Genomic DNA, 25,105 nt, shown 5'->3' with positions numbered 1-25,105 from the left:
GATTTTTGAGAAAGCAGGAGGCAAGGTTTTTTGGTTTATCTTTCTTTTACTTTTTTTCTCCCTCTCGTTTAAGTTTGATCTTCGTTTCTTGATTTCTGATTCTTGGTCTTTAAAATGATTAGTCTTTGCCATAGTTGACACCCTCTACAGATTCCATTTGATGTTTCAAGTATTTGAAGAGTCCTATGACTCTTCTGATAAAGGGGGGGAAATCGAAATCTTTCTGATGTTTGTTGATTATTTTGCTCAGTAGGAGTGAAATGTCACTTGCATTTAAGTCTTTTCTGTTTCTAATTGCAGTTCTCTGAAAATCCGTGTAAGACAGGGCCAGATGTTAGAACACCAATTTTTTGGTGTTGGGGACAGTACAGTTTAGTGATTTAGAAGAGAAATTTAGAAAGTACTATAGGTTGATGAGCATAGTCCATGAAACACTGGGCTCACTCTTTCTTCCATACAGAAATGAAAGTGTATGTTGATTTTGACGACAGTGAAAAGTAAATGTCACTTGGCCTTTTGTTGGCCTCAGATCTGGATTAACCAGCACTTTTCATGTTTTGCTGCTTAATATGTGCTGATACGTAGAGCGTTGACCTGGATGCATGGCTTTGAGTTATATGTTAAGTATGATTTTTTTTTCCTTCTGATTGTTTGAATACCAATAATTCTTTATTCAGGAGAGCACTGTTTCCCCTGTCCCCGGCGCAGCACAGGATGGCTGGCGGTGATGAGGAATGGCGTGCCAGGATGGTGGCCTGGCTGACTGGGAGGTGTGTGATAGGAACACGTGATTTCTTTCTTTCCGGTTTCCTTTATAATATTATCAGAAAATGAAGAGAACGTTAAAGAATGAGGAAATAGAGAATCGAGCATGTAAAACCTGCTGGACTTCTGCAGTGGTGCCGTAGTAAAATTTGGCACTTCGATGTTTTCTTTTTTCTTTTTCCTGGTATCAGCTGGGTTTCAAATGTACTTATCCAAATGTGAGTGATAATGATAGTGACTTAAAACAGGTGGGTCCTTGGGAAATTTTTGTGTTTTGGAGCCTGTAACAAAAGAAAAAATTTACAAACTTGACTTTGCATTCCTCGGATTTGGCAGTTCTCTTAAAGCTAACTTAATCTTTGTGTTAACCCCTTACAGTGGGCTAGGTCTGGGGATACAGTGATGAATAATCTGAATACCACAGCTCTGTTACTTTTAAGTCTTCAACAAGGGAGTATGGCTTCATTTTAGTAAAAGCTTCTCAGAATTTTGAGTGATTTTTATATTCCCAGAGGATATGTTTAATTGAGGGTCATTTGATGTTAACATTCCTTCATTGCCCAGAATAATAGTGGATATATTTTAATTGTAGATATTTAAGGCAGCAAAATTTTTAAAGAAATTCATGAAGACACATTGCATTTCTTAACAGCAGCCTCCCCTGCCCAGCCCCAGCCCGGGGCCCATTAGTTGTACCTGTTTTTGGTGGTGTTTATATTTGTTATTCTTTAGTCGCTAAGTCATGTCAGACTCTTTTGTGACTCCATGGACTGTAGCCCGCCAGGCTCCTCTGTTCATGAGGTTTCCCAGGCAAGAAATCTGGAGTGGGTTGCCATTTCTTACTCCAGGAGATCTTCCCAACCCGGGGATCGAGACCGCATCTCCTGCATTGCAGGTGGATTCTTTCCCCCTGAGCCACCCCGGGGGTGTTTATATTTAAACATGGAATGTTTCTGATGTTTATCTCCTGAACAGAGTCATGGCGATGGTGGTGAGCAGTGACCTGAAGTTTCTTAATAACCTAGATGCTCTCGACCAACAGAGGGAGGATGTGTTTATATGCTGGGGCCTCTTCCTTTCCACCTGGAAGTGTCGGTTTTAGAATAGAGGTCTGGTACTTTCTCAGTGCCATAGAGAGAAAGGGCTCAGAGAGCATTTGTCAGGTGAGGGTCAGTCTGTCTCCTACCCCTCAGTGGCTTTCATGGTTTTAGGATAAAGTTCAGTCTCTTTATGGTAGCTTAGGAAAATTTTTGTGGTCTGGCCTCTACCTTGCTCTTCAGTTTCATTTGTGCCTCTTCTCTCCCTCTAGCCCCATGGACTTCCTGCCTGGTTTCTAGCATAGACTATTGACTTTCCTTAAGCTTTCCTCAGGCTGACTCAAATACTCCTGCGTGTCCCTGGACCTGTACGTGTCAGTGCACGGGCCTCGTCTTTCTTGTTCACCGTTGTATCCCTGCCTAGAACGTTGGTTTGGCACGCCGTCCTGTCAGTCACTCAGTCGTGTCCGATCCTTTGCGACCCCATGAACTGTAACCGGTCAGGCTCCTCTGTCCACGGAGTTCTGCAGGCAAGAACACTGGAGTGGGTTGCTATACCCTCCTCCAGGGGATCTTCCCGACCCAGGAATCGAACCTGGGTCTCTTACATTGCAGGCAGATTCCTTACCGTCTGAGCCAGCAGGGAAATAGGTTCTCAATAAATTTGTTAAATCGGAAATAATAATAAATCGATAATAAATTTGTTAAATCGATAAAGTAAGGTGGAGGCGGACAGATCTGAGGTCCTGAAAAGTACAATTAGCCCATTCTCTGCTCATTTGGGTATGTTGTGCTATTAAGACTTCAAGGTGAAGAATTAAAAAGGATCGAATGAAAACACAATGGATTTGTAAAGATATTAATTGTAATAGAAAGTATGATTCCTAGCGCAGTTGCAGATTAATTATGCCCAGTTCAGTCAGATGTTTGGTTTTGAGCTGGGGGCGGGGGTGTGGGTGGGTGCTGGTTTGCGGGCAGAGGACAAGTGGGGTTCTAAAGTTTTACGCATTTAAGATTCAACATGGATTTTAACCCTTTGAGGTGCTTTGTATCTGACATAGTATGTAGGATAATGCTTTGAACTTGCAAATCACAAATGAATGTATTAATGGTTTGTCTTGTTCCTTAACTTGAAATCTAGATGAAGAAATGATAAACAGGGAATTCCCTGGCAGTTCAGTGATAAAGACTCAGCACCTTAACTGCTGTGGTCCTGGGTTCAGTCACTGGTTGGGGAAACCAAGATCCTGCAAATCACATGTCTTGGCCAAAAAAATAAAGATAAAATAAAAATCAATAAACAGGAAAACAGTCCTGATTTAGGAAGAAGTAGATACAATAATTCTTGTATATTGCTAGGAGCATTGTTTCTCATTTTGAATTAGAAAAATATTTAGGTTAGTGGTTTTGGTGTTTTCAAATTTGTGATCAAAGCTATACTTTTTGTCTTGAGTATGCTCATCAGTATTTAATTTGAGAGGTAGTTTTTGCCTAGTCAATGAGAAATTGTTTTACATTTTACTTCTTCCAAGGAGTGATAAGGAAGAAACACTTTCTGAAATTGGAAGTCCATATGGTTGGTATGAAAAGTAAGTCTGTTATTCCTAGGCAGCTAGTCTTGCTCTTGGGTGGAAGGTGGAGGTAACCTAGCTCTGTTGCTAAGGTTATTTTTGAGCTGACTTGTGTTAGGCTGGCACCCATCATTTGCTTTGTCTGCAGGGACAACTGGAATCCCAGAGAGAGAGTGTGTGAATGTGAGTGGGAGGAAGTGAAACATTTGGTTTTGGTATTGGCTTGATTTTTGTTTCGTTGTTGACTTGGCATGCCTGGCTTTTTCATTCTGCTTTTAAGTATCCAGAAATCTTCATGTCTGTGTGAATTAGAAGATTTGGATTTAATTGAATTTCATTTGGCACTGTGGGAAATTAACTTTAGGTAAGAGTTACTTTTTGGGCTGGCTTAATGATGAAGATAATTTTTTCTCTTAATTGTTTTATTTCATTATAGAAAATTTCAAACATATGTACAAAAGTAGAGTGCATAGTATAATGGACTCCCATGAACAAAGGTGATTTTTTTTTATGTGATCTTCATATTTGTGAAAAATGTAAATGTGAAACGGCCCCTTCCCCCAACAAGACAAAAGTCTAAGCTTAGACTAATTAATAACCTGTACTTTTAAAACCTTTGGATAATTGAGTTTCATTTCTGTTCAGCTGTCTTGCTGATCCAGTTATCTAAATGAGTGTTTCTTGATATAGAGAAAGGGAAGACCAGAAGTATGTAAATACAGGCTCACTGAGAGGATTAAAGGAGTGCTTGTGAGAGTGTGCGTGGCTCGGTACCAGGTAGATGCTGAGCAGGTAGCAGCCCCCTTGCCCTCTCACAGGTCCTCCAGCGCGCTCAGCTGCAGTAGCGGGGAAGGGGCACGAGGTGAGCTGGGACCCAGGAGGTAGTCGATGACAGTGCAGCTTCCAGAGGGTTTGTTTTTTCCTATTATCCCATCCTTCTTTTGAACCCTGGGTGTTTAGAGCTGGAAGAACAGAGGTCAGATGTTTGCCAAGGGTAGACCTTTCTCTGCTCTGGTGGTAGCTCGAAGGCAGTCCTGAGCTTGAGAAGCAGGTGCTGTGGTTGAGGATGCTGAAGTCTCCGAGGCGCCCTGGGAGCAGACGATTGCGGCTCGCGCGTGTACCACCTGTGTTCTTTGGTTCTCTTGGCCTGTTTTTCTGAGAATATATTGCTGGGGTTCGCAGCGGCTCTTTATGAGTTTGGGTCAACTCCAGGAGTTGGTGATGGACAGGGAGGCCTGGCGTGCTGCATTTCATGGGGTTGCAAAGAGTCAGACAGGACTGAGCAGCTAAACTGAACTTGACCAAAGCCAGGTGCCAACCTTGCAAAGGAAAGAATGGCAAAAATACCACTTTTAGGACTTGTGTTGGCACAGATTTTGTGATTTGTGTTTAGTAACATTCCCCAGTAACCACACACGAACACCGCCACTGATTTAATTGTATTATTAGTTATATTAATTTATTAGTTCTATCATTAAAAAAGTAAAACAGTCAGCATAGGTGAAGCCATAGTTTTGGGTTGTATTGTTTGTGTGGAAAAACTGACTCTCTTCATTGTGAATTTTGAACAAACTCACCAGTAGATTATTTTAGTAAGCTTGTCTCATCGGAAGCATTCCAGAATGAATCATGTTTTTTAGGATCTAACAAATGTTACCACCCTTATTCTGTTGAGCAATGTTTTTAAACTATTTAATCAACTTTAAGGATGATAAAGGAGTTTACTGTAATTTATTCATAATCATCTTTTCATCCCAAGTGTTTTCATTTCATTGTTTCCTTCTCTTTATATACACAAACAGATATTTAAAAATTTTATACCTTAGGAGTTTGCTAGGCTGAGAGAATTGACGTTATAAGGGTGGCGGCAGTTTAGTAAATGCTCTGAGTGTTTGTGTTGGAATAATCTTGTACCATCTCTTTGCTGTAATATCTTTTCCTGGTTAGTTCTGTTTCTCTCATTTTAACTAAACGTAGCATCTTTATTTAAGATTATTTCTGGCAGATGACTCTTGAAAGCTCTGAAGAAAACATGTGGAAAACTTGATGGGAAGTTCTAGACCTTGTCACATCAGTTTAGTCTCACTCCTAAACACTATTAATAAAGTTAAAATAGAAGGACCTCAAATTTCATTAAATGTTATAATGTGGCTAATTTAATGGGAGATATTTGATATATCTCCTCCTTTGATTGGGTTCTACAAAACAGAAGTAAAATCTTTCTTAAAAACCTATTAACAGGCTTCCCTGGCAGTCCAGTGGCTCAGATTCTGCACTCTTAGTTAATGAAGGGGGCCTAGGCTCCATCCGTGGTCGGGGAACTAGATCCCACATGCTGCAGCTGAGACCCAGTGCCGCCAAATAAAGACATTAAGTAAAATATATATAGGAAAACCCTACTTGCAGTTGGTTATTTTTCTCCAGTCTAACGTTTTTTTCTCCAGTTTGTCAAGAGCAACCAAACTTTCTTTCTCCATGCTCTTTTTTCCCCATTCCTGTATGTACCGAAGGGGGACACCAATGATGTCATGCAATTTATTCTTTTTGGTAAAGATGATTATATCAAATGCAGTTAGTTCTGTTATAACATGACTTAAATGTTCCTAAAAATCTCTATGCTATACAAAACTATTGAATAAAAACCCATAGAGCTTATGAGCAAGATGGGGTTAGGCACATAACAGTTAAAAACTAAATTAGTGTCGGATTGACAAAAACATAAGGAACTTAATGAAACCAGCACAGTTTGACACATGTTAGTGGTTAAGAAACACGAAAAAATAGGGCAATTTGTTTTGAAAAAGACCTGAAATTTGCTGGTGGAAGTGGGCAATCCAAAGAATTGCAACCTCCGAGTTCCTGTGAAGTGTGCTGAAAGAGTACTGGCTATTGTACTAACATCCAGTGTGTATGGGATGGCATGCATCTCGCTCAAGATGAACTGAGGTCGCTGGCAGATGTTAGACACAGGTGTGTGTCCGTTCAGTCAGTTCGAGTTTTCTGGGTGTCGCTCATGGACAGAATTGCACATAAGCAGCACAGAATTCCAGTTATCCTCAGGTTGTTCCCGAATATGTCACTTGTGTTGGAACAAATGTGTACTTTCAAAATAAGTCTGATAGCGGAACTGCCTGTAAGGCAAAATAACGATGTAATTTGAATAAATACGTGAAATAACAAAAGAGTTTTTATTTTCTGTTGAAGTGTGGTTGATTTGCAGTGTGCTGCCAGTCTCTTTTGCACAGCAGAGTGACTCAGTTATGCACATACAGACATTCTTTTAAAAAAACGGTTTTAAAAACGCTTTGAAATCTCAAGCTTCCAAAAGAATTGCATGTGTAGTGTAGTGACTTATTCTTGAACCATCTGGTGACATTATGTCCCCTCACTACCAAATATCAGAATGCGTTTTTCAACAAAGAAGGATATTCCAGCCAAGGACAGCCCACCCATTAACGTTAACGTTGATACTCTGCCTCTGTGGCCGTCTAATCTCTGATGTTGCCCCAGTGATGTCCCTTATGTCAAAAGGGTGCAGTTCAGAATCGCCCACTGTGTTCCATGTAATGCTTCTTTAGTCTCCTTCAGGAAAATCTGGAAGAGTTCCTCAGTTTCTCCTCGAATTTCATGACCTTGACGCGTCTGAGGATGACAAGCCAGCTCTTGTGTAGCCTGTCCCTTACTTTGTCTGATGTTTCCTTGTGGTTAGATCCAGGTTCTGCATCTTTGGCGCTAAAATCGCAGAAGAGGTCCTCGTGATGCGTGTCAGAGGACACGAACTGTGATTTGCCCCATCGCCGAGGATGTTTGGTCTGATCCCTTGACTAAGCAGGTATCTGAGGAGGGTTTCCGCCATAAAGTGACTCTCTTTCCTTCTGTATTCAGTATGTATTTTGTGGGAAGGTCCTTAATAAATTTAAAGGAAAAGAAAAAAAAAACTATATAAATATCTTGTTCTTTATCAGACTTCTCCATGTATTTATTTATTTATATAAAGCTGTACTTTTTTAATGAAAAAATTTATCATCAGCATGGGCACGTGGTTTTAATCTGTTTACTCTTATTATTTGTATTCATGCTCAATTGTCCTGATCGGGCCATGGGGACTCCGTTGCCCTGGTGCCCACTTCCTTACTTTCTGGAATAACAAGTTGTTCTAGGCACACTTTGTGCTTTCTTTATCCCAGACCTGGAATCAGCTATTTATCTAAAACATGATTCTTTATAATGCAGAATGGGTTCTTAGAAGCCAAGATCCTGGTTCTGGGTGCACTCATTGCTGTTAGTGTTGTGACTTCTGTGTTTTCTTCTCAGTGTATAGAGCTCTGGAAAATATGTAGGTATACACACACTGTTACACATCCACACACTACATCTGTATTTATTTCTCCGTGTGTGTGTGTATAAAATGGTGAGTTCACAGCAGTATCCACAATTTAAACCTAACATCTCAGGGTCCATTTTAGTCTTTTTTCTTTCCGTATTTGTAACTCCTTTCTCTAACAGTGAGAGTCCTAACTCCCGTTTTCCTTGCTGTTGTTAACATTTACTTATTTGATTAATCCCCTGTATGTAACCGTATAGTCCTCTGTGTCCAGTCCCTGCTGGGACATGTTTCTCACCCTGAATACAGGCCGGCTCTCCTCTCGGCTGGGCTGTCTTCCCTCATCGTCCCGCTTGGGTTCTCTCCACACGCCTGCCCCAGGCTGCTCCCCCCACCCCTGCTTGGGTGCTGGAGCCCCACCTGGCATCCCCTCTCTGTTGGATGCTTTCTCACCCTTCCCGGCCCTGACACTTCAGGTGGGGCAGTGCCCTCACCCTGCAGGGCTCAGACGTGCCTCTGTGTCTCCCCGTCTGTCCCTGATGCAGGCGTCTGCCTCGCTGGGTGGTGTGGTGGTGGTACTCAGCCGTGTCCGGCTCTTTGTGACCCCATGGACTGCAGCCCGCCAGGTTCCTCTGTCCGTGGGTTTTCCCAGGCAGGAATACTGGAGTGCGATGCCATTTCCTTCTCCAGGGATCTTCCCGACCCAGGGATCGAAACCTGCATCTCCTGCATTGGCAGGCAGATTCTTTACCACTGTGCCACCTGGGGAGTCCCACTTAGCTTGGCCCCACCTCATGGCTTCCTTTAGGACTGAATTTTTTTTTTTTTTTTTAGAAAGAAAGGGAAAGGGGATGGCACTGTATAAAACTTCTTGATAAATTCACAATTTTTGGGGGGGAAAAATTATTTGCCTTGACCATATCACCTGAGTTTTGCATACTGAAAGTAGCGTCACCATACCCGTCTGAAAGTCTTTTTAGACTATTTTCTGTGTCTCTTGACGCACAAGTTACTCTTGATTTCTTCCTATAGACTCCACACGTGTAGCTAACCAGAGGCTGACGAAGTGACATTTAGCCCATGTGATTGTGATGACTCTTCTTTCCCTCTCGAGTGTTTCTTCTGACTGAGGGGCTGGGGTGTCGGAGAAACCCTATTTTGCAGAAGTGACTGTCTCGGTCAGTAGTTTGTGTTTCTGGCTCCCCTTCTTCCAGCTCAGCAGTCCGTCTTTCTCTGTCTCCTAGCCACAGTGGCAGCAGGTGCCGCTTCCATTTGCTGAGCCTTTCTAGAAGAGTTTTGCATTTATTATCCTCTTCATTAGCACTCTAGCTCCGTGAGACATAGATGTTTTAGAGATGAGGAGACCAAGGCTTGGAGAGGTTAAATAATCTGTTCAGGGTCATAGAACTTGTTTTGAGGCCAAGCCTGCTTTTTCGATGCTCTTGGATAATCCTGCGCTGCCACTGGACGTGAATTTGAGCAAACTCCGGGAGGTGGTGGAGGACAGAGGAGCCTAGCGCGCTGCCGTCCACGGGGTCCCGCAGGCAGACAGCAGCAGTGATGCTGCCTCTAGAGGAGGAAGATGGATTTGATTATACTGAGTTTTTCAGTCATCGTTTTTCATTCCTTTTGATTTAGGAGGAGGAAGTATAAACTCTTCACAGTTGGAAGAAGAGAAATAGATGTCATTAGCTGAGTGGAAATACTGACACTTAAAATGACTGTATTACTGGAATAGGCCCACAGAAGTGGTAGGTGTGAAGCCTAGATAAACCATCTTTTTTTTTTTTTTTTTTTTTTCTGATCTGGGCACAATTCATCTCTTTGTACTTAGAAAGGGTACTTTGAAGTAGAAGGATCAAAACTTTTTGAACTTCTCTTTGGAAACAAATGTGAAAATTAAGGTCTTCAAAGTACACTTAAGCTCTCTGTTGCTTTTAAAGAAGAGCAGCTTAAGACTTCTTTCTTAGACCCATCTCGGTGCTGGCATTTCTTGGCAAATGGAATGATGTGGCTAATTGTCAGGTTGAAAGTGGGTTTCCGTCCTGTGGTTTTGAGTTATTTTCCAGGTACAGAGATTATTCTGTGCCTTTGTCCCCATTACGCTAGCTCTCCCTTGTGACTGGTGTTAAGTATGAGGAACACGTCAGGAATTGGGGAACTTCCCCCAGCGCTTCCCTGGTGGCTGAGACGGTGAAGAATCCGCCTGCCACGTGGGAGGCCTGTGTTCGATCCCTGGGTGGGGAAGATCCCCTGGAGGAGGGCATGGCCACCCACTCCGGTGTTCTCGCTTGGAGAATCCCCTGGCGGGCTGCAGTCCATGGGGTTGCAAGGAGTCGGAGACGGCTGGGCAACTCGGCACGGCACAGCACCCCGGGCTGCCACTCCTGCTCAGAGTTTCTCTTTCCGCAAAGCTGCAGGCCTGCCCTGGGGGTCAGACTGGCATCGTAACCTCTGTTAAGGGCAGAGCACAGTCAAGTCAGCGAGGCTTTTGGAAAACGGTGAGGAGAGGAAGCTTGTTTCTTGATAATGTATAACCATGAGACTAGTAAGGATGTTTATACTTAGAATTCCTGGAGCGCTGGCAGTCAGAGGTACAGAATTCTCTCTCTCGTCTCTCTCTCTCCCCTTCGCTCCACTTTTCCTCCCTCCCGCCTCCCTCCCTCTCTCCATCAGCCAGCCAGTCATCTTTCTCGAAGTCCTTTAGAAACAGGAGTTACACTGCCCCCCGACTGCCGCTGTGCTGTGTTTAGGAGGGGGAGAATTTGCCTGCCCCCGGGGGACATAAACCTGCTTTGAGTTCTGGAGTCACACCTTCTAAGCTCTTGTCCCACCTCTGCAGCCTGCTGGTTTTGTGACTTCAGGCAAGTTTATTGAACCATTCTGTACCTCCTTCAGTTTCCTCCCGGGATAATGTCAGTTTCCTACCTCACAGTGAAGCGCTTAGCACGGTCCTTCCTTGGCGATGGTGAACATGCCCAATAAATGTTAACCTGCTACGGTAACGGGAGTCTGCCTGCTGGGAGATTGTAATCTTGGATGTGTTTTCCACACTAAGTCACATACACAGAGTCACCACATCAAAGAGTGGGAGAGGACGTTCAAGGTTACTGCAGCCTCTGTGTTTTACTGGTGGGGGAATGGAATCTGAGTTCCAGGGTTTACCAAGACTAGAGCTGATTCTCAGTCTCGTAATTCCAGGGACGTCTCATCAGTTTTATCAGGGAGTATCATAAAGATGGCATTGAATGATGGTGATATGATGATACCAGACTTTTGTTTTTCCTTTTTCTTTTTTTGGTGGGGGATGAGGCAGAGAGAGGTTTGTGTATAAATAGAAAAGGCACACTCAACATACCTATTGTTTTTATAATGCAGACTACAGTGAATAAGTTAAAAAAAAAAAAAAACTTGGCAGGTGGGACTGCACCAAAGATAGCATGATTGCAGGGGGACAGAGGTTTAAAACAGTTGAATCCCTGTTGCCCTTACAGACGTGGGGTAAGTAGGATGTCATATTGGTTTGCTGCTGGGAGAACCAGGCTATATGAAGGAGAGCAGAAAGATAAAACAGATACAGAGGGCATTGTAGGTCTGTAACCACAGTGAGATGGGGGATTGTTACAGGTCAGTTGCTGCTATACTTTTTGCTTGTTTTATTTTTTTAAGTATGTATTTTGGATTATAAAACTAATATATTCACTGTTTAAATTTGGAAGATACAGCAAAGCACAAAGAAAATAAAGACAGCCTAAAATCTCAACCCAAAGATAAATTGCTTATTAACATTTTGTGCTCTCTTTTTTTTGGTATGTAATATTTTAAAAACATAATTGAGCTCATATGATATGTACAGTTTGATATACTAACTTAAAGTGTTAAAACAATCTAGAAGCAAAGTGGCTGTCATGTCTTCAGTCCTGTAAGAAAATCTGGACTCTACCATCTGGCGTAGAAGAACATTTTTTATTGTGTGCTTCATATAGTCGCGATGTCTAAAGTGGCCTGTTTGTGCTGCACCTTCACTTTTATCAGAATGACTCATATTTCCTCGCCTATTGGAAGGCTCAGAAATGAAAAGGATAATTAATCCTCAAGGAAGTTTTGCCTGGTTCAACAAGCACCATTTGATCACTTACTTACTCAGCCCTTATCTGCTATCTGTCTAATAATATTCTAGGACCAGCATACAGGCATAATCTGTTAATTTATGTTAACCGGTTGCCAGATACCACCAGGTAACTCCAGTTCACAGCAGAGAGAGCAATTAATTCTTGCCACAAGAAATTCATTTTGGTCATATGCAGAAAGGAAAGCCAAATATTCATGGAATGTACATTCTAGATAAAATGGAAGTCTGAGGGTAAGGATTCCTCCCTACAATATTTTGTGCTTCCCTGGATTCATAGAAGTAGAATTTTAGAAAACAAGAACAGTTGTTCAATAATCGCTACATACGCTGGACTTGGCAATCAGTGCGTCTTCTTTGGAGCTAAATATGATCACATTGAGAGATACTGGCAGTAAATTAGCTATTAGTAATACCACACTTTAAGTAGTTTATTGGAACTGAAAGATATCACTTTCTTTCCTACTTGTATAGATATATTTAACTTCAGGAATGTGCTTTCATTTAATGTTGTGTAATTAAAATATTCATCCTTTTAATTTTTTTGTCCTTAAAACATTACTTTTCTAAGATTGACTCTACACTAGAGACTTTTGAAGATGTTTAAAATGCAGTTCAGAGCAATAGTGGGTTAAAAGTAGCACTTCTTCCGGGAGTGGGGAGTGAGCATGGGGACTGAGCAGGAGCGTCTCTGGGAAACTTGAAGGGTGATGGTTGTGTTTCATCTTATTAGGGATTTGGGTTACACAGGTATGTGCATCTGTGAGAACTCAGCAAACAACGTGCTCATTTTGTGGAATATTTATATAGATATTGATCTCTCATTAATGATATGCATGCTGAAGTATTTAGAGGGCAGTATACTGATCTGTGTAATTTGGTTGGAAGTGCATGAAAAAATAAGATGAATTGATGGATAGGTAGATGGATATATTTGTGATGAGAAAGTTAAGAGTAAAGGAGGACAGGGGAGAGATGAACTGAGCATTTGGGATTAGCAGATGCAAACTATAGTGCAGAGAATGGATAAACAGCAAGACCTTATTGTGTATCCCTGAAGACAGGGAACTGTCTTCAATACCCTGTAATAAACCACAATGGAAAGGAATATATATATTTATGTATGTATATATAACTGAATCACTTTGCTGTACACCAGAAACTAATATAACATTGTAAATCAACTATATACTTCAAAAGAAAAAAAAGTTAAGTAGAATCAAGATGGTGAGTATCTGGGTGTTCACTATAAAATTCAACTTTGCTGTATGTTTGACGTTTTTGATAGTAAAATATTAGTTGAAAAGGTTATAAATTAGTATCTTTAATGTTCTAGTTACCATAGAGCAGAAATGGAGCCATTTGAATCTGACCACTGACGATCATTTTAGTTTTGAGACTGATAGAGAGCAAGTGAGGAATTGTTAAATTCTCCGTCTTTGCTGCATGAAGGCGCTCACAGTCTTTCTCATTGAGTCCAAAGATTATTTTTCTGATTATTGTACTGTCTTGGAAATGGCCAGGTAACATAAACCCTGTATAATTGTCCAAGGTAGCACCTGTGTTCATTTCTACATACAGTATCCAGTGGGTTCATAAACACTACTTTGCTAAGGCACTTTCTAAGGCTAGTGCTCAGTTCAAACCTGTATTTTTCTGGTCTCTTCCCCTACTCTGCAAGCTTCAGTCTGGATGTTTTCAGTTGTCATGACTTCTAGTTCACTAATTCTCCTTTTTTTTGCTATGTCTAATCCAATATTAAACTCACATACTAAATTCTTAATTGCTGATTTTTTATTTGATACTTTTCTTTAAAAATAGATTCCAATTCATGGTGAAATTCTTTTTTCTCCCCATCTTTTTTCTTAAACTTTTTTCTCTCTTTTCTTGAATGTACTTATTTTGAAAACTCAGGAGTGATGACTCCAATTCCTGTATTCTCTGTGGATTTTTTTTTCCTGTAGTCTGGTTCTTCTTTTGATATTCAGTCATCCAGTGTCCCGTCTCTTGGCATGCCTGGTAATTTCAATTGAAAACTGGTTGTTGTGTGTAAAAAATTGCAGTTGGCCTTACATGGTTTATCCTTGACTAGAGAAGGCTTGCTTCATTTGCTAGGCAAGGCGGATGGGAGCCGATCCCATTATCCTGCCGGGACCGAGCTGACCGCAGCCAGGGTGGGGTTTACTTCTGCTCCCGGCTCGCAGGTCGCAGCCCTGCAGGAGTTCCAGCTGAGAACCTGGCCTGTTTACCAGGACCCATCCTCCGCGATGTGCCCTGAACTTGGATCTTTGAATCCTCAGCACAGGGGATGGATAAAAACCCAGCTGTGATCTTCAGAGGCTTTCTGCTCTCTTAGCCTCCAGACCTGTGCATCTTTGGGATTCTGCTGTACAAATCTCTGAAAGGGAAAATTGGTGCAGTTCTTTTCACTGGGATCCTGGCCCCTTAAGACTCGATTCTTTAGATCTGAGATTGACAGCCAAGAGCTCTGCTGATTCCTCTGTCTCTTAGTGGTGTCTTCCATCCTTTGCCCAGACTGCCTGCTTCTTCAGCCTTGTTCTTGGTACCCAGAACTGGCAAGTACCCTGAAGAACAAACCAACTGCAGTCTGTTGGCTCACACTGCCAAGGGATTCTCCCATTTCCAGGGTCTTGTCTCCTTGAGTCCTGGTTACCTCAGCAGCTCTCTGAAGTTTGCAACTTTTTTTTTTCTTTTTTTGACTTTCCTAGCTTTTCTCCCAAGGAATCCCTGGTCTGAAGTAGCTCCTTAGTAATAGTTGGAAGCAGACACTGGTTTATATAAATCTTGCTCAAGTGTTTTTTCTTTATGCTGTAGAAAAGATGGTATTAGTCTTTGCTCAACATTTAAGGAAGACATGTCCAGTTCAAAGGGAATTCAAAAGAAATATGACCTGTTGATTAATCTAAAAGTGAATATGTAAGTAAGTTATCATCACTACTGTGCTTTTTGTCTAACAGTATTAATGGTTAATTTAAAAGTGTTTTATTTCAGTTGCTAAGTCATGTCCGGCTCTTCGTGACCCCATGGACTGGAGCACACCAGCCGCTTCTGTCCTCTTCTGTTTCTCGGAGTTTGCTCAGATTCATGTCCATTGAGTCAGCAATGCTCTCCAACCATCTCATCCTCTGCTGCCCCCTTCTCCTTTTGCCCTCAAGTCTTTCCCAGCATCAGGGTGTTTTCCAGTGAGTCAGCTCTTCAGCAGCAGGTGGCCAGAGTACCGGAGCTTCAGCTTCAGTATCAGACCTTCCAGTGAATATTCGGGTTGATTTCCTTTAGGATTGACTGGTTTGATCTCCTTGCAGTCCAAGGGACTCTCAAGAGTCTAATCCAGCACCACGGTTCAAAAGCATCAGTTCTTTGGTGCTCAGCCTTCTTTAGGGTACAACTCTCACATCTCTACATGACTGCTGGAAAAACCATAGCTTTGACTATAAAAAAAGGAAATAAGTGTTTTATAACACTTATAAGTGTTAGTCTTAGGCACAAACAGGTTAAATGGTTTTTCTAAGGCAGAGTTTCTCAATACCTGCACCAGTGACATACTGGGTTGGGTAATTCTTTGTTGCTGGGGGCTGTTCTGTGCAATGTGGAATGTATAGAAGCATCTCTGGCCTTTTTACTTAGTAAGATCCTCTAGCAACCTCCTCCCCCAACTGTGACAACCCAGAATGTCCCCAGATACAGCCAGGTGTCCTCTGGGGAGCAAAGTCACTCCTGGTTGAGAGCCACTGGTCTAAGAGGAGGCTAATTAGTTGTCCTAATTTGATATTTTGCCAGAGAAGTGGAATTGAAGCTTGATTTACTCGAGTTACTGTCTTTGACCATTGAACTATTCTCCAGCTGCATTCTTGCCTAATCATTCAGTCGTAGACCCTGGGGCCCTTAAACGGTTATAAGAAGAAATAGGTTCAAGAGGGAGGGGGTATAAGGATACTTAACGGCTGATTCATATGGTGGTATGGCAGAAACCAACAGAACGTTGTAAAGCAATTATCCTCCAATTAAAAATAAATATAAAAAATAAGAACATCCACCTAAAAAAGAAAAAGAATATATAGATTTTATCACCCTTAACTTGCCTGTTGTGAATTGGAAGCATAGGTCACTCTTGAAGACACTCCTGACTTGCAGGTAATGGTAAGGGGTCCAGCCTGTGTGTGGCGTCTGCTTCTGCAGAGCAGTGCTCTGGCCATCTGCTTTCACTGTGATCTCACACACGGCCAGGCTAAGCCGACGGGAGCACATTAATGCAGAGAGGTCCGCTCAGAATGTAAACAACCCTTTGGAATTTAAGGGACAGGGGGCACAAAGAGATCAGAATTAGGGCTGCAACTAAGGGTTAAAAGCAGAAAAGACAGCTTAGGAGAAAAGTGAGCTGGCGTGGACTTCCTGAAACTCGCAAAAATGACAAGCTGTTTGCTACTCTTTCTCTTACTCTGCAGACATTTTCCTGTTTTCCAGTTCATTCTGCTTTGATGCCAAGGCTCTTATTAATAATGCATGGCTTTTTTCTGGTACTCCCTGCCCATGGAGCCTCTTAGGTGCTGAGTCAGAGGAGATTGTTAGAGCAGCAGCTCAGTGCTGTGGAGAGAAGCCCCGAAGCCGCACTGAAAGGCTGCCGTGTTTCCTGCGTATCCTGTAGCAACTCTCACCTTAATTACTCTAAACATCCCCTTCAGAGGTTGCTGTTTTCTTCCTCTTAAAGGCTTTCAAAACTATCCAGAAATGTCTATGACATAAGGTTTTTGAGAACTCTTAAAAAAGTGGGTCTGAAAAATGAAAAAAAAAAAAAAAAAATTGGTCTGAATGTTAATTGAACTGCATTTGATTGCTTGGACAATACTGTTACTTATTTCAGTACTCTTCTACCTGGCTGCCTGGATATGTCGCTCCTGAGTTCTCTGATATCTGTTTTGTATGATTTAAAATGATATTTTCGCCTTACCTTTTTGATAGGCAGCTGCTAGGAGTCAGACAGACGTAAAAGAACAGGACAAGTAATTAATGGCCCGGGGAGCACTCGGTGCGGGCTTGGAGCCAGCATTTTCCTCCCCGCCCCTTGCCAGCCCACGGCCTTCTGGGTGGCCACTCAGAGCCTGACCTCTGAGAGCCCAGCCGCCGCCGTGCCTGCGGTTGTCAAAGGCAGGTCTGCCTGGGCCACGGTTTTATTTCTGGTCGGTTAGGAAGGAGCCGTGTTGGGATGGGCTCTGCGATCAGAGAAATTGAGGAAGCCGCGGGGTTTGTAGTGCAGGTGGAGGGGAGGGCGAGCGCACACACCTGCTGAGCTGGTGCACATGGTCACGTGGGGAAGGGGTGGCGAGGTCTTGGGCGCGCCCCGAAGCGTCTGTCTCAAGTCAGCCTTTAAACCTTGACACATCTGAACAAACTCGTTAAATCAGTTTACTGACCTGCTGCCGTGCGTTTAAGTGCTGATTTTCCCAGAACCATCATCCTCTTTGTTACCCCAGGTTTTAAAGGTAGCTTAGAAGTTATTTACCTCTCTTCACAATCAAAAATAACAATATGGATAAAAAGAATACTCGAGTGGAAACTCACAAATAACCTCACAGTTTTTTTCTGGAAGATTATCCTAAAACAAAAGGCTTATGAAAATAACAACTGGGACTTATAAGGAAGGCTCACTCCATTCTAATCAGTAACTTTGGGGTCTGAGATTTGTTCTTCCCAGCCTTCACAGGACTGTGAGACGCTCCGTTTTGAGCTGCAGACCACACGGCCGAGCGGGGTCCAGACTCAGCCCTGGGTCTTAGCTGAATGGAAGACTGATCCGACCCCATTTCGCTTCCTCTCTGTTCACAGAGAAAGGGGCTAGCGTTATTTGAACGAGTGGCTCTTCAGCGTGTCATTTAAGTCTGCACGGAATCCTCGATCACTTTCTGTTATAGCACCGATGATACTGCACAGCACATAATTAATGTGCACGCTCATGTTCTTGGTGTTATATGTGGCCTCCATCAGTTCAGGGACCAACTTTTTTTTTTTTAATTAAAAGAAATTCTAAGCTAACATGTGAGTGCTAACCATACACAGGGTCTTGGTCTTCGAGCTTTGTGGATGTTACTCATCTTCCTTACCTGATGAGGTAGGTGTTGTTTCCTTCATTTTAGAGGTGAGGAAATTGAGGTCCAGAGAGTCTAGGTAACTTGAGCAGGGTTCTTCTTTTTTCTTTTAATTGATTACTTTTGTTTTCGGCTGCGCTGGGTCTCCGTTGCTGCACCCCGGGCTCTCGTTGCAGGGTTTGGGCTTCTCGTCGTGGCGCACGGGCTCCAGGGCTCTTGGGCTTCCGTGGCTGTGGCCCACGGGCTGAGTTGCCCACAGCATGTGGGATCTTCCTGGACCAGGGATCAAACCTGTGTCCCCTGCATTGGCAGGCAGATTCTTAACCATCGGACCACCAGGGAAGTCCTTGATTAAAGTCAGCACTCAAGCCTGGGTTGTCTTATTCTGGAGGCCAAGCTCTTCAACGCTAAGTTGTTAGTCCCATTTTAATGTATTTGGATCCCCATTGTTTTGTAGTAGAAACTTAAATATTGATGAGTGGTTAGATTAAAAAGTTAATGAATGTAAAAGCAACTCCTTGGAGGCTGGGCCCAATGAAATTCTGATTTTAGAACGTACTTTCCTTTTTCAGTAGATCAGAGGGTGTAAAGGCTGGTAAGGACTGGATAGGCCCTGGTGAGGATTAGAGTCAATTTAGAAGATGTATTCTGTTGAAAGGGACAGCCACTAGGCTACGTAGCCCTGAAATTTCAAGAGAATCTAAAATCTGGATTGAATAATAATAATAGCAAATATTTAAATAAATCGAGTGCTTATTATGTTCTGGGCTTTATTGTTAGTATGTGACAAATGTTAACTCATTTAAATCTAAATGAGATAGGAGTATTGTTATCCCCATTTTATAGATGAAGAAACTGAGGCACAGAATGGTGTTTTTTTTTTTTTTTTTTAATTTGCCCAAGGTCATTTAGCTGACTGGGAATTATCCCTAGGTAGTTCTGTTCCGAAATTGTTACTTTTAACCACTAAACTGTTTGGCAGTTAAATCATGTTTGAAAGTGAAAGGAAAACCAGAAGACATCTGATCAGCCAGACAACACGTCTGTGTGTAGATAATTTGCAGCTTCTCATCTGAACCTTAGCTTTTTGTGAGATGAAAACAATTTATTTCTAAGATAACTGCTTTCCTTGATCATTCTTAGTTGGCAATTTTTATCTGTTGTATACAAACTTACTTCTAAGTCATTTCAGATATGCTAGTGTTGTTAAATGTCAAAACTGTTCATTAAACCCTCTACCTGTAGGACTGGTTTGTTACTTGATAAATTCAAAACCTGGAGTTCTTAGAGATTTCAGGTTTCCTTGGTATTTTTGATAGTGGGGCAAAAAAGTTACCATCATTCTAACATTTTTAACTTTACTTGCATGATGCATTTTTCTTCCTTAAAACATTGCTTATAAAAACTAGAGTTGCCAATTTTGTTAGCACAGGGTTGGTTGGTTTTTTTTTTTATTTTTGGACAAACATCATTTCTTTAATCTACTTCTTTAAAACAGGGTTTTTCTTCCTCTAGTTCTGGTCATTTCAACTAAAAGGGTGATAATGAAAAGCAGTGTTAATGGGCTATTGGAATAGAATAATCAGAAATGTATAAGTTAAGATGTTGATTTTTGAAGTTTAAAAATTGTTTAATAGGATATGAATAAATTAGAGGTTTACAGCTTAAAACAGGTTTTGAATTCTGAGCACATATGGTATTTATTACTTAATTGAAACTCTAGACTGGTGTTTTGATTTTTTCAATTGAGAAATTTAGCTTTGGAAGTATTTGTCTCTATTTGAAATGTGTTAGAAGCCAAAATTGTGTTTCAGATTCTTTTAAAGTATGGATCCTAATTTCCCCCATCTCTTTTGTTAATTATTTGATTTTTACCCCCAACGATTAGAATGGAAATCTTGAATTCGGCCATAGGCTAACAAACTATACCACACCTCCTCTTTCACCCATATTTAACAAATCTTTATTGGGTTGCTACGGTATGCCAGGCACTGTTGTAGACATTGGGATAATGAACAAAACATACAAAAAAAATCTCTGCCCTCATGAAGCTAATATTCTAATGTGTAGCAGTCAAATCAGACAAAAAAAGAAAATCATGAATCATATTAGCTGATTAGTGATATGGAGAAAGATAATTGGTGGGGGGAAGGTGTGGATATGTGGGTTTTTTTGAGGCGGGGGAGGGTTGCCATTTGAAATGAAGTTTGGTTCGGGCAGGTTCCTGCCCGAGTTGGATGAGCAAGCCTTGCAGTTGTCTGCCGCAGAGCAGCCCTGCCAGAGGGCCACGTCGGCAGGGCCTCAAGGGGCCAGCTTGCCTGGTACCCTTGAAACAGCAAGGAAGTCGCGGGGGCTGGTGCAGAGCGAGTGAGGGAGAGGGAAAAGAGATGCCGGCAGAAGGCTGAGGGTGAGATGCAGATCTTTGGAGTCGGGGTGGGCCGACGGACTCCGTGAAGGGCCAGGTGTGAGCGTTTTAGGCCTGGTAGCTGGTAGCCCTGAAGCAGCCATAGCCAATACAGAAACCAGCCGGCGCTGTGCCACTGACACTTCGTTCATGGAAACAGGCAGTGGGCCCCCAACATTTGCTGACTCCCGGTTTAGAGCCTTGGAGACCATTGTCCGGAGTCTGACTTCTTCTCTCAGTGAAGTGAGAATTCCCTGGAGGGCTTTGAATGGAGAGGAGTGAGATCATTTGACTGCCCTTTCGAAAGGTTGCTGCTGCCAGCCTTGACGCCGCTGCCTGTGAAGGGGTGATGAGGGTGAAAGGGTAGGGTTACCATTAACCAGGGTGGGAGGGCCACAGCGGCGCAGCTTCGTGGGCGGGAACAAGCGTGCTTTGGCTCTGGACCAGTGGAGTTTGGACGTCCAGGTGGAGACGTGGACGGTTGGTATCCGGACACGGTGTTGAGGGAGCGGTCCCGGCTGAACTTCCATCTGGCATGTGAGGTCCTGAGGCTGGATAAGCAAAGCAGCGTCATAGCAGCAGCTAGCTTTGTCTGCACGGTTTTGACACTTTGGGAGTTTTGACTGTTTCAACTCTTAAATGGATTTTATTTTAATATTGTTTAAAAATTTTTTTATTGAGGTGTAGTTGATTTACAATATCTTGTAGGTTTCAGGTGTATAACACAGTGATAGATGGGTGTGTGTACTTTTTCAGACTCTTTTCCCTTACAGGTTGTTACGTATTATTGAGTATATTTCCCTGTGGTATACAGTAGGGAGGATCCTTGTGGGTTACCTTAAATGGATTTTAGAGAAAATTTATGCCCCTTTGGTTCGGTTTATTATTTATCACCTATAATTTTATTGTTATAATTCTGGTTTTTTACATGCGGCTTTTTAAAAATTGTGGTGATATAAGTAGGCAAAGTTAAAATTTACTGTTGTAACCTCCTTAAGTATAAAACCCAGCGGCATTAAGTACCTTCACAGTATTGTGTGGACACCACCGCTGTCCATATCCGGAACCTTTTCATCATCCCAGAGACTGCACTCATTAAGTGATTCCCCAGCCCCCCTTTCTGCGGGCCCTTGGTTGTCACATTTCCACTCTGTTCCTATGAATCTGTCTGTTCCAGGTGCCGCGTGTGAGCAGAATCACGCACTGTCTGTGCTTTTGTCTCTGACTTCGCATAATGTTTTTCAGGTTTATCCATGTCCTAGCACGTGTCACTGCTTTTATTACTTTGTAAAACTTCTTTGAATAATTAGTACAGCCTTCTTGTACTGAGTCTTATTTCTAAGAGGAGTCCTTTGCTACACAGCAGTCTCAAGAACCCATCCCTGTCACCCAGAACACCCAGGGTCCCTGTGTCTGGAACTTGAAGCGTTGGTGAGGCACCTCTCCAGCCAGTGCCGCGCTCTTTATTTATGCTGGTGGAAGAAGTGATGACGATAGTGCGTAGCTGGATGGCTTACTCTCTGGCCAACATGACTTGATGGTTTTTCTGATATTATATGGCATGTTTAATCACAGGATAAGCTTGTCTTACTTGGAATAGATAGAAAACCTGAAAAAGTGGCACTATAAAGGAAATGATCGAGATTCCTTCTGGAAGAGGGTGGAGAGGTATTTGGGGGAGTGGAATTCTACAGCTGGCTCATCTGACAAATTGCTGAGCTTGGGGGCAAGTCCTGTAAGCCTGTCCCTCCCACCAAAGCAGTTTCAGTGTTATTTGCCCTGTCTCCTAAGTAACCTCTTCACTGTTTGCTTGATGACAGCAGTGTTTATGGCATTGTGTGCATTGAGGAAGAATCTGGCTGTCCTTTGGGCTTGGGGGTTAAGTCCACTGCGAGCTCAGCCGACATGTGAACAAGATGATATTTGTTTAACCAACATCAGGTCTCACTGGCAAGGCTAAGTAATGTTCCTGCCTGTAGCGGCAGAGAACGACAGATAGAAGAGAACAATGAAGGATAGAATGAAAATGAATGTTCACCTTGACTTCAGAACTGGCTATTGCCGAAAAACCTTAAGAACAGATTCGTTTAAAAAAAAAATTGAAGAACAGAATGGAAGACAAGAGGTCTTTTTCAAGATGCAGCCCCAGTTTAGCGCCTACAGCGGATCTTTCAGGTCATTTCCCATAATTCATCCCAGCAGTGCTGAAAACAGTCAGTTCTGATGAGAGGTGAAAAGGACGATCAAAGTATCCATTGTTCTTTCCTTTTGAATCGTGGTTAGCTTTGGGTCTTGGCCCTAGGTTTTAATTTTTTTTTTTTTCTTCTTTTATCAAGTGGGCAAAGGATGAAATTATTGTATCTGGCAGATTGGAGGGGACTTTGCTTGGGGCTCTAGGAACCCAGGAACTTTTCATTTTTACCTCTGCCGGCAGTGAGTGTCTGTGTTGAGGAATATATGGAGGCCAGGGGTCTCCACCGTCTTAGTAGCATGGCGAATGGGAACTTTTAAGCCAGGTCCGAACAATGATGGACTCCCAGGTTGTTTTTCTATAAAATGGAAATAATAATACTTAACTTGATCAAAATGAAATGAAACTCCCTGATCCTTTCATTTTCTTCTTGATCAAGGCTTGTGCAAGGAGGGAGTTTGGGAGGAGTGTGTCCTTCTTTCCCTGCTAACATCTGTGTCACTTCACCCTTCCAAAGACCTGGGGAGCTCCTGGGTGGCTTCCAGGGCTCAGCGATTATGTGGTTTTTGTTTTTTTGTTTTTTAGTTCTGCTGGTTTATTGCTACCCACCCATCTCCCTCCACCCTCGTGTACACATGCTGTCATGTAACCCCATGGACTGCAGCCCACCAGGCTCCTCTGTCCATGGACTTCTCCAGGCAAGAATACTGGAGCGGGTTGCCATCTCCTCCAGATTTTGTGTTTTAGCAGCGTTGGGTCGGGAGGCATTTTTCAGGACCTCGTTGTCAGCCAATTATAAGTCTTGCCCTCCAGAGGCATGCCCACTGGTACCAAAGGGTGTGTCCACTAAGGATGCCCCACTGCCAGCTGGCTGGTGGCTCTACTGGGAAGGTACCTGCCTTCTTTATTTATTTTTTTTTTTCATTTATTTTTATTAGTTGGAGGCTGATTACTTTACCTCATTGCAGTGGTTTTTGTCATACATTGAAATGAATTAGCCATGGATTTACATGTATTCCCCATCCCGGTCCCCCCTCCCACCTCCCTCTCCACCCGATCCCTCTGGGTCTTCCCAGTGCACCAGGCGCGAGCACTTGTCTCATGCACCCAACCTGGGCTGGTGATCTGTTTCACCCTAGATAATATACATGTTTCGATGCTGTTCTCTTGAAACATCCCACCCTCGCCTTCTCCCAGAATCCACAAGTCTGTTCTAGTACCTGCCTTCTTTAACAGTAGGCGAAGCAACTCAGAAAGGGCCTCAGCTCTTTTCCAGCCAAATTATTATCCCCCTGTCCTGGGCTCTAATTAATGCTGTGACATGCCTTCCATCCTGTTTGAGTTCTGGGGTTGGTTCTGCTTTTCTCTCTTGCTTCCTCTGGGCTGGCTCTGGGAAATTAGTAACCAACTTGACCTTCATCTTCTAATTTAGCCTAGGAGCCCTTGGCTGTATCTGATTGGCATCTGGGCAGGGGTAAGACCAAGGCTTTCTTCCAGTGCCGTCTGATTCTCTACCTTGCCATTCTTAGCTTGGAAGAAATGAAATTTGTTTATTCTGAGTCCTAGGGTGGAAACTGTCTTTAGAGCACATGCTCACATTTGTTTTAAAAGATATTTCACCTGTCATCAAATCCGTATGTAATTTTGGAGAGTGTGACTTATTTGTATCGTGTTCTGGTTATATTTTATTTTTTGTGCATAGTAAATAATAAAAGATTGCATAATAAAAAAAAAAAGGCAGTTTCAACTCTTTCTCAGTAGACAGTTCCACTTCAGAAATCAGACAAGGATCAAGTAAAATTAAAAGAGCTTGACTTTAACATAATCACCATGGGTTTGCACCTAGCATTTAGGATTAGAGATTTGTGTGTTTATGATCTAAACGGTGTGAAATGGGATTTTAAAAAAAGTAGAAATGATAATGCACTTTAGTGTTGAAGTTGCAGGTGGCTTGAAGATTGGTGCTGTGGGAAACACTGCTTCAGGGAAACTAGCGTGGAGGTGTGGTGCTGGCGGTGGGGTGGAATAGAAGGACCTCGTGAACCTTTTACCAGGAGGGGCTACCATGTGACCTCAGGGCCAGACTTTGGGGAGGGAGACTACTCGAAGAGTTCTCATACCCAGGACGAACTTGTGCTGGAGCTGAGTGTGGATCATCTTCGCACGATAGGTGATGTGGTTGTGGTCATCTTTGAAGCCTGTGGTTCCCTTTTTAGCCCACGCTCCCCGACTGACATGAGAAAGTTGTAGCATTTTCTGGCTGATACTCTTCAAGGTGCCTCTGAAAAGATTGCGGAAATGCCCCTGGGAAGAAAGACGTCATCAAAACTGTAGCATCTTTTAAAAAGATAGGCACGCACACACCTCGTAGGCTGCTGTTAGAAGGTCCCAGCTGCAGAATTAGAGCGATGACGCCTTTGTGTTGTAGAGGAATGTGGAAGTATTACAATTTTCTGCTTTCCAGAGTGACTTTCCCTCCTTACCAGAAAGCAGCAGGTGCTGGTCATCTTGGAGAATGAATGCCATGGTGACTCCTTTAAAGGGTGAAGACTATTGTCACTTGGTTTTTCTGTCTCTCCTTCC

The 25,105-nt window shown here is 42.7% G+C and overlaps 1 protein-coding gene across 2 annotated transcripts in view; it reads left to right on the top strand.

The window, feature by feature from the left end:
* Positions 1–25,105, top strand: part of B4GALT5 (beta-1,4-galactosyltransferase 5) — a 70,334-nt gene that overhangs the window by 11,053 nt on the left and 34,176 nt on the right. Inside the window, exon 1 of one of the 2 annotated variants that reach the window (XM_020906243.2) lies at positions 20,847–20,868. The exons of the other annotated variant lie outside the window; for it this stretch is intronic. The gene's annotated coding sequence lies outside the window, so the exon portion shown is untranslated. Of the gene's footprint in view, positions 1–20,846; positions 20,869–25,105 lie in introns of those variants that run through there. 2 annotated transcript variants of the gene reach the window in all.

The sequence above is a fragment of the Odocoileus virginianus genome, chromosome 9 (genome assembly GCF_023699985.2).
Source record: "Odocoileus virginianus isolate 20LAN1187 ecotype Illinois chromosome 9, Ovbor_1.2, whole genome shotgun sequence".
NCBI classification, from domain to species: domain Eukaryota; kingdom Metazoa; phylum Chordata; class Mammalia; order Artiodactyla; family Cervidae; genus Odocoileus; species Odocoileus virginianus.
Note: the sequence above shows the minus strand (reverse complement) of the source record. Positions and strands in the feature narration are given on the sequence as shown.